At 38.0% G+C, this 10,808-nt stretch overlaps 1 non-coding gene across 1 annotated transcript; it reads left to right on the forward strand.

Moving 5' to 3' along the window:
• Positions 1 to 1,518: 1,518 nt before the first annotated feature.
• LOC103103676 (chromosome 8 C12orf75 homolog) lies at positions 1,519 to 10,400 on the forward strand. Its single transcript, XR_008912142.1, has 3 exons — positions 1,519 to 3,503; positions 8,754 to 8,789; positions 10,335 to 10,400. It is a non-coding gene; the product is annotated as a chromosome 8 C12orf75 homolog (transcript).
• Positions 10,401 to 10,808: the final 408 nt, after the last annotated feature.

The following is a 10,808-nucleotide window of genomic DNA, read 5'->3' on the forward strand; positions in this document are numbered from 1 at the left end:
TGCTGGTGAGGGACTAGTCCTGGAGGCAGGATGGCTGGAAGCCTGGAGTCTGAGTAAGTGCAATTTTATGGTTAGGATCTCAGGGACTTTTAAAAATTAAATTCATTCTATTTCTATATCAAAAATAAGCTCATGTTCTTTGGCAGACCTGAAAACATGGAGATAATTCCAATATTGCAGCTTGCTCTTTCTGCCTCTTAGATCCTCATTAATGAGAATAGTTCTGCAATTATACCAACTTCCTTGATGCAAGGGTGAAAGGGCTGGAGATGGGGAACAAGCACTTTTTATGTACCTACTATGTGCCAGGTACTGTGTTAAGTGCTTTACAAATATCTCGTTTAATCCCCACATCAGTCTTGTAAAGGAAAGGACAGAAAACAAGTTATCCATTTGCTATAAAACAGTCTTGGAAAAAAGAAATATTTGGTTGATAATTTTAGACTAAGGAAGTTGGGCAGCTAGGTAGTACAGTGGATAGAGTTAGAGTCAGGAAGGCCTGAGTACAAAATTGGGTTCAGACGTGTAATAGCTGTGTGACCCTGGGCAAATCACTTAACTGTTTGCCTCAGTTTCCTCACTGGTAAAATGAGCTAGTGAAAGAAATGGTGAACCACTCTAGGATCTTTGCCAAGAATACCCCAAATGAGATCATAGTCAGTTTTGACTGAAATTCCTGAACAACAAAAGCAAATTGAATTAGAAGCCAGGAAAATCATTTTATACCAGAGTTGCAAGGGAGCTCAGAAGTCATTTAATCCAATGGGTCCCCAGAAAGTGGTCAAGAAACTTTTGCTGGAAGACCTTCATTGGTGGAGATTTCACTATAACCGGAAGCATCCTTTTCTAATTATGTATAACCATTATCTTTACTTAAAATGAGTCAATTATTCTTCCTGTAACTTCTAATTGGCCCTACTTCTCCATCCTCTGGGACTAACAAAAGCAAATCTGATCTCTGGAGTCAGTCCAGGGTAAACCTTTGCCTTGTGGTATTACTTTATATTTATTTCTACGAGTGTGGCGGACTTTTCCTATTAGAATGTAAGTTCCTTGAGGGCAGAGATGATACTGTTTTACCTTTGCGTGCCTAAAGCCTAGTACAATGTCTAGAGCACAATGAGTGCTTAATAAATGCTTATTAATTGATCAGTGCTATGTAGTGTGTGCATATGCATAAGGGCTATTTCCTTTTTTCCTTACTTCCTTGGCACAGTATCTGACACAAGTAGATAATAAATGTTTGTAGATTGTGTATCCATATACCTGTACATAAGACAACTCCTCTGGAAAACTAAAGCACATACTTAGAGCCTTAAAGAGCTTCCTGGAGTACTACTTTTAAGTTTTAAGTTTCAATGTCAGTGTGTATCAGATGCAAGACTAGAGTTCACATCTTCCTATCAACTCCAGAGATGTCAAGCATGTAGCCCCCATATGCCCATGCCCATTACCATAGAGATGTAGAGGGATTAACCAGCCCCACAAAACTCCTGAATAAAGCCTGATCTGAATTAAAATATAATTGGGGTTAGGGAAGCTAGGTGGCTAAATGGATAGAGAGCCAGGTCTGGAGATGGGAGGTCCTGGGTTCAAAGATGGCCCCAGACACTTCCCAGCTGTGTGACCCTGGGCAAGTCACTTAACCCCAATTGCCTGGCCCTTACCATTCTTCTGCCTTGGAAGTGATACTTGATATCAATATAAGACAATACAATGTAAGACATACACATCTGATACTTAGTATTGATATAAGACAAAAGGAATTTGGAAATATTTAAGCAAATAAGTTAAAATGCAATGAAAATAGGGAATGTTAATATTCAGTTTTCTAAGTCAATATGCACCCACAGGAATCTTAATTGATGGCTTAGTGCTCACCATTTCTATTTGAATTTGACATCACTGAATGTTGCCTTTCAAGATTTTATGAACATAGTTCATTGACCTACATGATTTTAGTAGCATGATTAGAAAACTAACATCATAGGAGATAATACTCATATTTCCACATGCCTTTATCCTTTCCCATAGTTCTTTGATCAGTTTTGCTTTTCCATCTTAAAAATGCCATGGGAAAATTCGAATTATATTGAGCTATTTGAAATGGCTTCTGATTGTCTGCTGATTAGGAAGATACCAGCTTTATCTACTCAGTAGAGTTGTGAGAAGTACACATTTTAAAAAATTGTTCAGTAGTTTCAGTCATGTCAAACTCTATAATTCCATTGAGGTTTTCCTAGTGGAAAAAGAAATTCTTTATTCCTTTTTTGATTTATTGGGGGACCTGGAGGTCCTCTTACCATAGAGATGTAGAGGGATTAACCAGCCCACAGTGACAGGAAGTAGAAACTATAGAGACAGGAAGTGAGATAGGAGAAGACTATAAAAAAGAGGGCCAGTGTCAGTTGGTCAGGTTGTCAGTTGCAAATAGTTAGGGCTGGCAGTTGTGGAGAAATTGGCTGCTGGGCATGAATTGGTTTTTGGGGGTTGGTTGCTGGTGGTGTGTTGGATTGGTAGTTGGGATTTATTTGCCGGAATATAAAGGTGAGCCTGAGCTTACTGAGAGGGTTTTTGGCTTTAGCCTTTAGAGCACTTTTTGGGTTGTTGGCTTTTGGTTTGGGCTGTTGCGTTTTTTCCTTTCTTGAACTTTTTGGAAGATGGCTGGTCTTCGTTGACAGACCTAATTGGGGTTGGATTAAACACTGATTGGGTTGGAACTTTGTGGGATAGGTGTTAGTTATAGGTAGAGATAAGCAGTTTTAGGTAGTAATTATAGGTAGTTATAGGATAACTAGAAGAGACATTAGGAAATTTCTTTCTCTACCTCTTTCCTGTATTTCTCTCCTTTCCTACATTCATTTTACTATATTCTTTTACTATCTCTATTTTAATTTAACTAAATTGTTAAATTATTAAAAGCTGCTCTCTTATTTTATCAAAACTCCCAATTTAACCCTTACACTGGTAAGGATACTGGAGTGGTTTTCTATTTTCTTCTCCAACTCATTTTACAAGAGAGGAAACTGAGGCAAACAGTGTTAAGTGACTTGTCCAGGATCACAGGAGTGGTTTGCCATTTCCTTCTCCAGATCATTTTACAGATGAGGAAATTGAGGCAAATGGGGTGAAGTGACTTGCCCAGGGACTTGCAGGTGTAAGGGAGATGTTGCAAAAGAAGAAAAAAAAAAAACAGATCCAGCAAAGGAACAGCTCAAGTGGGGGAAGGGCAAGGAAGACTCAAGATTCCAGGAAGGAACAGAGAAACTGAGAGGATTCAAAACTGTCACTTCATTTCTGATCATCTCTCTATTGGAGTAGAGGATCTGAGAGGAGGACCTCTGAGACAGAGGATCCTTCTGAACATTGACTACTTTCCAGTGAACCCCTAAAGCTGTCTACTGAGAAGATTTCTCTTTCCCCAAATTGTCATGAACTTCAACTCAGAGCCAGATTAGCTTAGGACGCAGGACAAACCCAATAACTGACCAAAGGAAGATCAGGTAGACAGCCTGCACCCCTTAGGATTTAGTGGGGAGGTCATTTACTAATCTATAGGGATTCCTATCTCTCACTTTCCTCAACCAAACACCCTCATCCTCCCTTCCCTGTGTATCCTCAAGTATAGTGTTACCCTTTAGATCAGGTCTGTTGCTTTCTGATATCAAAGGAGACTGAAGATTTTGGGGGAATCATGCCATTTCCCAAAAGGGAGAATAGTTCAAGACCAGGGCTAAGGAGTGAACTAGGTCTCAAAGGGAAAGGTGGCATTTGGGATATTGGGAGGATCCAGAGGCAGGAAATTTACCTGCCTCTCAGCAACAGCTTAAGATCAAGAAGGGAGGCAGTAGGTCATTTCTCTAAGACTTTCTCCTCTAGTCCTTAACCTCCACCTCCCAAACCCATCTCTGAGGAGACATATTCTGTTCCTTAGGAAGACAAATAATGCTATCTTCCCCAAGGGGAAGTGGGGGGGGATCAATCTCTTCCCTCTCTCCATTTCTTCAGTTCTCTCACCCTCTCTCTCCAGTTCCCCAGTGGGTGAGTGTGTGACCTCCTTCTTGTCATATATTACAGATTGGCATCCCAAATGGGACATATATTACACAGGTAATAAGTGTCTAAAGCTGGATTTGAATTCAGCTTTTCCTGATTGGTGTTCTACCCACTGTGCAACCTGGCTGTCCAAGAAATCCACATACATACATACATATATAGTATAGACATGTGAAGTATGTCTATCTTTTTATGCATACATCTATGAGTATACATGTATAGTAAATGTAATTAGACTAGGACTCCCCAAAAGCTCATATACCTGGGCAGATCACTCATAAAATGAGATAGGAGACTTTGTTTCATTCTTTGCAGTAGCAGGAATATTTACTGCTTCTGTCTAGCTAGCTGGCTTTTTATCTTTCATTTTTTACAGCTACTTCCATTTTTTCTCCTTTGCCCTTTGCTAATATCTTAAGTTGGATTAGTGTCAGAATTGTCCTAATGACCCTTGGGCTCTGGTGTCAAAGCCCAGGGAGCTGTTCTATCTCCTCTAGGTCCTGGTACTGGGGACCAGAGGCTTGATCCTGCATCTTGGGATGCTTATCTTGTAATCAGAGCTGCATTTTGGCCAGTCCCCCTCCCCATGTCAAAAATCACCTACACTGAGTTTAGTCTCCTGATTAAATTAGGTTTCTAGCTAGAGACTAACTCAGCAGAGGGGGCAGAGTCAGACTGCCTGGGAGAGAACATGTTTACAGGCTGGAATGTTTCCCAATGGTCTATGGGAGATTTGTTGAGGAGATGGTTTTCCTCGAGTGTTTTTTCTCTTTCAAATCATTCTTTGATTCTCTCTGGAGGTGCTGCAGTGGGTTGGGAAGGGACCAAACCCAAGCCCCCTTTCATCATGCAGTGAGGATGGCCAGAGCAGAGAAGAGGAAGCATATGCTTTGGGTGTGCCCCCAGAGGAAGCTGTGCTGGCTTCAGTTGGAGTTGATCACTCTGAGTGAGGTTTCCTCTCTCATGTAGCCTGTTAAAGATAAATGGAGTGTTTGGGAAGGTAAAAAATCAAGCCAGTGGAAATGAGTCAGAGTGAAGGTAAACTGATAAACTGAGGACAGAGGCAATTTAGGTCAGAGTGGCTGCTCTAGGGAGGGAAGATTGCAGGTGTTCAGAGTTCTGTTAGAGGATCAAAGTACTTTGTAGGGGACCAACCGAGAAACTGGATGGGTGAAAAACTGACTTTTAGCACAAAGTAGGTACTCATTAAAAACTGATTGAGGGGCAGCTAAGTGGCTTAGCAGGTAGAGAGCCAAATATGGAGTCTGGAGGATCTGGGTTCAAAGATGACCTCAGAATCTTTCTTTCTTCCTTTTTAAAAAAATCCTTCCCTTCCAACGTAGAATTGATATTGAATATTGGTTCAAGACAGAAAAGCAGTAAGAGCTAGACAATTGGGATTAAGTGACTTGCCCAGGATCACACAGCTAGGAAGGGTCTGAGGTCACATTTGAACTCAGGACCTCTCAACTCCAGACCCGGCTATATATCCATTGGGCTACCTCACTGCCCCTGCCTCAGACACTTTCTAGCTGTGTCACCCTGGGCAAGTCACTTAATCCAAATTGCCTAGCCCTAACCACTTTTCTTTCTTGGAACCTAATCCCTAGTATCAATTCTAAGACAGAAGGATTAAAAAAAGAAGACTGCTTGATAGGAAATGATATGGATAGAAGTGAGACCAACACAAATCAATATGTTTAGTACTCTAAATTCAGATTATGGGCATTTTCTTCCTTATTATAGCTAGATTTCATTATCTGTTAAGCTTAAATAATTAATCAATATGTCACTAGTTAATCTAGTAAGACTGACAGGGCTAGATGGGACTTGTTTTTTCCCCTTCTATTTCTTCAAACCAGAGTCAATTTGATATTATGTCACTTTACGCTTGAGGATCTTTGTGCTCTATTGTTCCTGGAGCCTAAAGGAATTCATTTTTTTATAACATTTTTCCGGTATCTACCATGCATAGGCTAGAATGCCTAGGCATTGTCAGGGTAACAAAGATAAGTAAGACATGACCCCTGATTTCAAGGTACTCATATTGTAGTAAGAGACTTAAGATAGAAGGCCAAATAATTATAATTTAATTATAAAGAATCACAGTGAAGGAGAGTTTTATATGAGAGAATAAACAAAAGTCCTCTGAAATTATAGAGGGGGAGGTTACTTTTGGCTGGAAAGAATGAAGGAAAGTTAAATCATGGAGAATATCACTTGGGATGAGGCTTTAAAGTATGAGTAGAATTTTGACAGGTGAAGATTATGAAGACTTTCTAGTTGGAGGAATGACCATAAGCCAAGACCTAAAGGCAGGAAAATGACTGATAAAAATCCACTTTGACTGTATTATAGGTGAATATATATGAGAGAGAACATTGGAAAGGGAGGTTTGGGCCAGAATGGGTGGTACTTATTTGTATGCTATACAGGGTTTGGACTTTATCCTGTAGGTATTTGGGAATCTTAGAAATATTTTGATTAGCACATTGAAGGGTTCTGGGTTGTGCCTTATATTCTTATTTGCGCTCCTATGAATATTTTAATTTTTATGTGTTTTCTTTGGGGTGAAGAAAAGGCTGTCCCATACTAGATATGTATTTGGTACACTGAATGCTTATAAAGGAGCTGGGCATTTTATTATCTGCAGTAGTGGAGCTCTAAGACATGAGCTGTGCCATTGGTATAGTAGGAGATTATCCTGGAACTCTGGGTGAAGGTAATAAACCAAAGAGAGAAATTGACCCTTTGAGATCAGAATCAAACCCAGTTGGGAACATAATCTCAGAAGTCCCTGGATTATAAATGTGAAGCATTTTGCAAATCTTCAAGCACTATGTAAATGTAAGTTATTATGATGGTGATAATGATGATGATGTTATTATGGTTATTTGAGCTATTATGTGAATTATTGGTGATCTCTAGGGTCTCTGAGATCATTGAGTCCAGTCTTCTCATTTTACAGATGAGAAGGCTGAATCTCAAGTGTTGAAGTAATTTGTCACATTGGTAGAAAAGGACAAGAGACCACTTCTGTGTGTATCTCACTGCTTTTATTCAGCATTCTTTTGTTCTTGAGTCATGTCAAGAAGCCATCAAGAAATTTGATGTTAAATACTCAGAACTTTATTTGGATTTTTATTCTAATCTATCAATTATAATAACTAACATTGATATAGCCCTTTAAGGTTTGCAAAGTGCTTTGAATGAATGTTAATTCATTAAAATTCAATTCATTAAATGAAATTTAAATGAATTTTTGCAAGGTGCTTTAAATGAATGATCTCATAACTCTGTGAAGCATAGATTGATGATTATTCTCCTCATTTTACAGATGAGGAAACTGAGGCTGAAAGGTGACTTGCCCAGTCTAAGGAAGGATTCAAACTCAAGTATTCTTGCTTTCAAATCTAGTGCTTTTTCTAAAAATATATATATATATATATATAGGTAACTGGTGATACAGTCTCCATAGACTCTAGACTTAGCTGGACTGGTTCAAGAGCAATAGACTGTTTACTCCCTCTTCTGTCCTTGAAGCCTTTCCAATCTGATAGAATCTACCAAAGCCTGTGTTCCATTGGCAATACATTAAGGAAGCCAGAGTCATCATTTTATTATGCTCAGGCTCAAGGGGTGAATTTTTTCCAGTGTTATATTGCTAGTGTCTAGTAGAAAGCAGCTGTCTAATAATTTTTTAAAAATCAAATACCTTTTGTAAGCTATTATTTTTTCAGTATATATTTAAGAATAAGAATATTTCTCCTGAATACCATGACATGCTTTTATTTCCTTCTCAAATGTGTGTTTGAATCATTTTAAGAAATGTTTACCTATACCACAATTCTGTTCTACTTTCCGATTTAACAAACTAAAACTCATAATTCAGTCAATAAAATAAAGTATAAAGATTATTTTAAAAATCAAGTGAAGTTCATGTCAAACTTGATTTATTTCTGACTTGTGAAACTGATCTGCAAAGAGCCTACTTTTGTCACTGAGCCTGAAGTCAGAAATGATGGAAATACCATATAAATATTGTCTCTACATTCTGGTGTAGGGGATCTCTCTATAGACTTTTCATTTCTTTTTTTTGCTCTAGGTTACATATCAAGTAACCCTTTCAAATAAAAGTATTTCAGTAAAAGAAATCAAACTTGTTATTGTATTTTTGTTTTTAAAAATCCTTTAGGTTTTATTAATTCTTTTTCTTTTTATATCATATTTATTCTTTCTCTTCCTCCTACCACATTGAATGTTTCCTTGTAACAGAGAAAGCCAGTTAAGCAAAACAAGCAACACTGTGACCAAATTTGAAAGGGTATGCAGTTTTCTACATCCCTTGCCCCCCCAGAAAACTGTGAGAAATCCATTATTATTCAGTAACTTATAATTAATGCATTTTTGCATGAATGACAGCTATTTTCACATTTTTAATTATATTAATGAGCATTTTATGTTGCTTACCATTCAAAAATATGAGTAAAATTTTACTAAGTCCAAAATCATTATTATTTTAAAAATATATGTGAATGACAAAGGCTCTAAGTAAAAAACAAACAAACAACAATTCATGTTTCAAGGAAATGGAATTGAATTTTATTTGGTTCTCTTTTTTTCCATCACTAAATCCTCTATCAGTGAATGGAAAATATGTAAGCAGCAGGTCACATCTTATGTTTCTGATCTTTCAGGACAGAAGAATCCATAGCAGATGATGACAAGAGAAGGTACGTTTGTGATTATGGCTGATTTTTCTTGGAATGCATTAACCTATTTGATACTGTAATGATATCCTGCCCCATATGAGTATGTTTGGGGGAAGCTTTCTGTGTAGAATCATAATTACCAGGATTATCATTTCCATCAGGAAAACTTTGGGCACGTCTTCCTTTGTGAGATTCCTGAAAATGGAGGAAGGAGTGTGTGGTTGGGAGAATAGCTAGATCTGGCAGCCCAGCCTCTTGACTAGTCAGACAAGAATCCCTTTCATCCTTTGCATATTTTTCACTCTTGTCTCTGAGCCTTTGTCCCTATCATTTTCTGACTCTGATTGAGTCCCTCGTCCCTTCTGCTTCTTCAAAAGCTGCCTTGAAACTCATTTCCTCCTGAAAGCCCTCCTTGATGAACTCCACCTTACCCTGATCATTCCTTTGCTCTGTGTCCTTATAGCAGTAATACTGTTTGTTCTAAATTTATTGGCACTTCCGTAGTCAACTAACATTTATTAAGTGCCTACTATGTGCCAGACACTGTGCCAAGCTCTGAGGATACAAAGAGAGGAAAAGGTAGTTCCTTCCCTTAAAGAACTCCCAATTTAATGAGTGAGACCATATGGAAATGGCTAAACAAGATTCTCTCTCTCTTTATATATATATATATGTATATGTATATATATGTGTCGATACACACATGTAAGTATTTATCTAATCTGTATCTAGATTGCCTATCTGTCTAGATCATCATGATAAATCAGGGGTAGCCTCAGAGGGAAGACACTAAAATTAAGGAGGATTGGGACAGGCTTCTTATAGATTGTAGTACTTTAACTGAGACTTGCAGGAGTCCAGGAAACCAGGAGGCAGAGATGAGGAGGGAGAGAGTTCCAGACATGGAAGGTATCTTTGTCAATACTTTTGAATTTTCTTTATATACTCATGCATATAATCTCAGATAAAGGTAGTGAACTCCTTGAGGAAAATCGTTACATATTAAAAATCTGTTTTCTCTCCTTAAAGCACCTAGTCCAAGGGACAGTTAGGTGGTATAGTGAAGAGAGTGCTGGGCCTGGAGTCAGTTCAAATCAGGTCTCAGATATTTTCTAGCTGTGCGACTCTGGGTAAGTCACTTAACCTCTGCCTGGCTTAGTTTCCTCAACTGTAAAATGTGGATAATAATGGCACCTACTTCATCCAGGGCTATTGTGAGACTCAAAATAAGATATTTGTAAAGTGCTTAGCACAGTGCCTGGCACACAGGAGATACTACATAAATGCTCCTTTCTGTTTCCATTTCCATTTCTCTTCTCCGTCCCCTTCCCCTTCCCCTTCTCTTTCCTTTCTAGTACAGCAAGTGCTTGATAAATGTCTATTAATTCAATTTTAATGTAGGACAGTATTCAGTTTTCCCAAAACAATAATAGCTAGAATCTCTGACTTTTGGAAAAGGAAAGATTTTATAAGCCCTCAGTTTGGTGATATCTAACACTGCTTCTGTAGAGATATGGAAACATTGCCATAGGCCTGATTTCTGTGGACCTGCTTCATTCCATTAAGGAACTACGGAGGGGTATATGTTGGCTTACCATCGGATGCTGCCACAATGGTTACCAGTCAAACAAAGAATGCACGAAAGGGTACGTTATTTTTATTTCTCTGCTTCTATTTGTTTTTCTCTCAAGAAACATATTTCAATTCAGTTGATTCAGACTACAGTTATTTAACTGAAAACAATTATTTATGACTATGCTTATTATACCCATTTGTTGAAATTGTCAATTGCCTAGAAACAAAATTATGAAATACAATTTAGCTTTCCCTGATGGTTATATCCTATGGCAGCACCTTGTACTTTCAGTACCATCATTTGGGGAGTAAAAAAAAAAAACCAGCATTAAGTATAATTATGTAAATTGGTAGAATTCTAGTTTCATTTAAAAATTGAATTTCTATGACATGGCACAAAGATGAAGGGTTTTGGTAAGTGAAATAATGTATTTTTATATTAATGAAAAGATTTCTTCTCTTTTT

This window comes from Monodelphis domestica, chromosome 5 (assembly GCF_027887165.1).
Source record: "Monodelphis domestica isolate mMonDom1 chromosome 5, mMonDom1.pri, whole genome shotgun sequence".
Classification (NCBI taxonomy): domain Eukaryota; kingdom Metazoa; phylum Chordata; class Mammalia; order Didelphimorphia; family Didelphidae; genus Monodelphis; species Monodelphis domestica.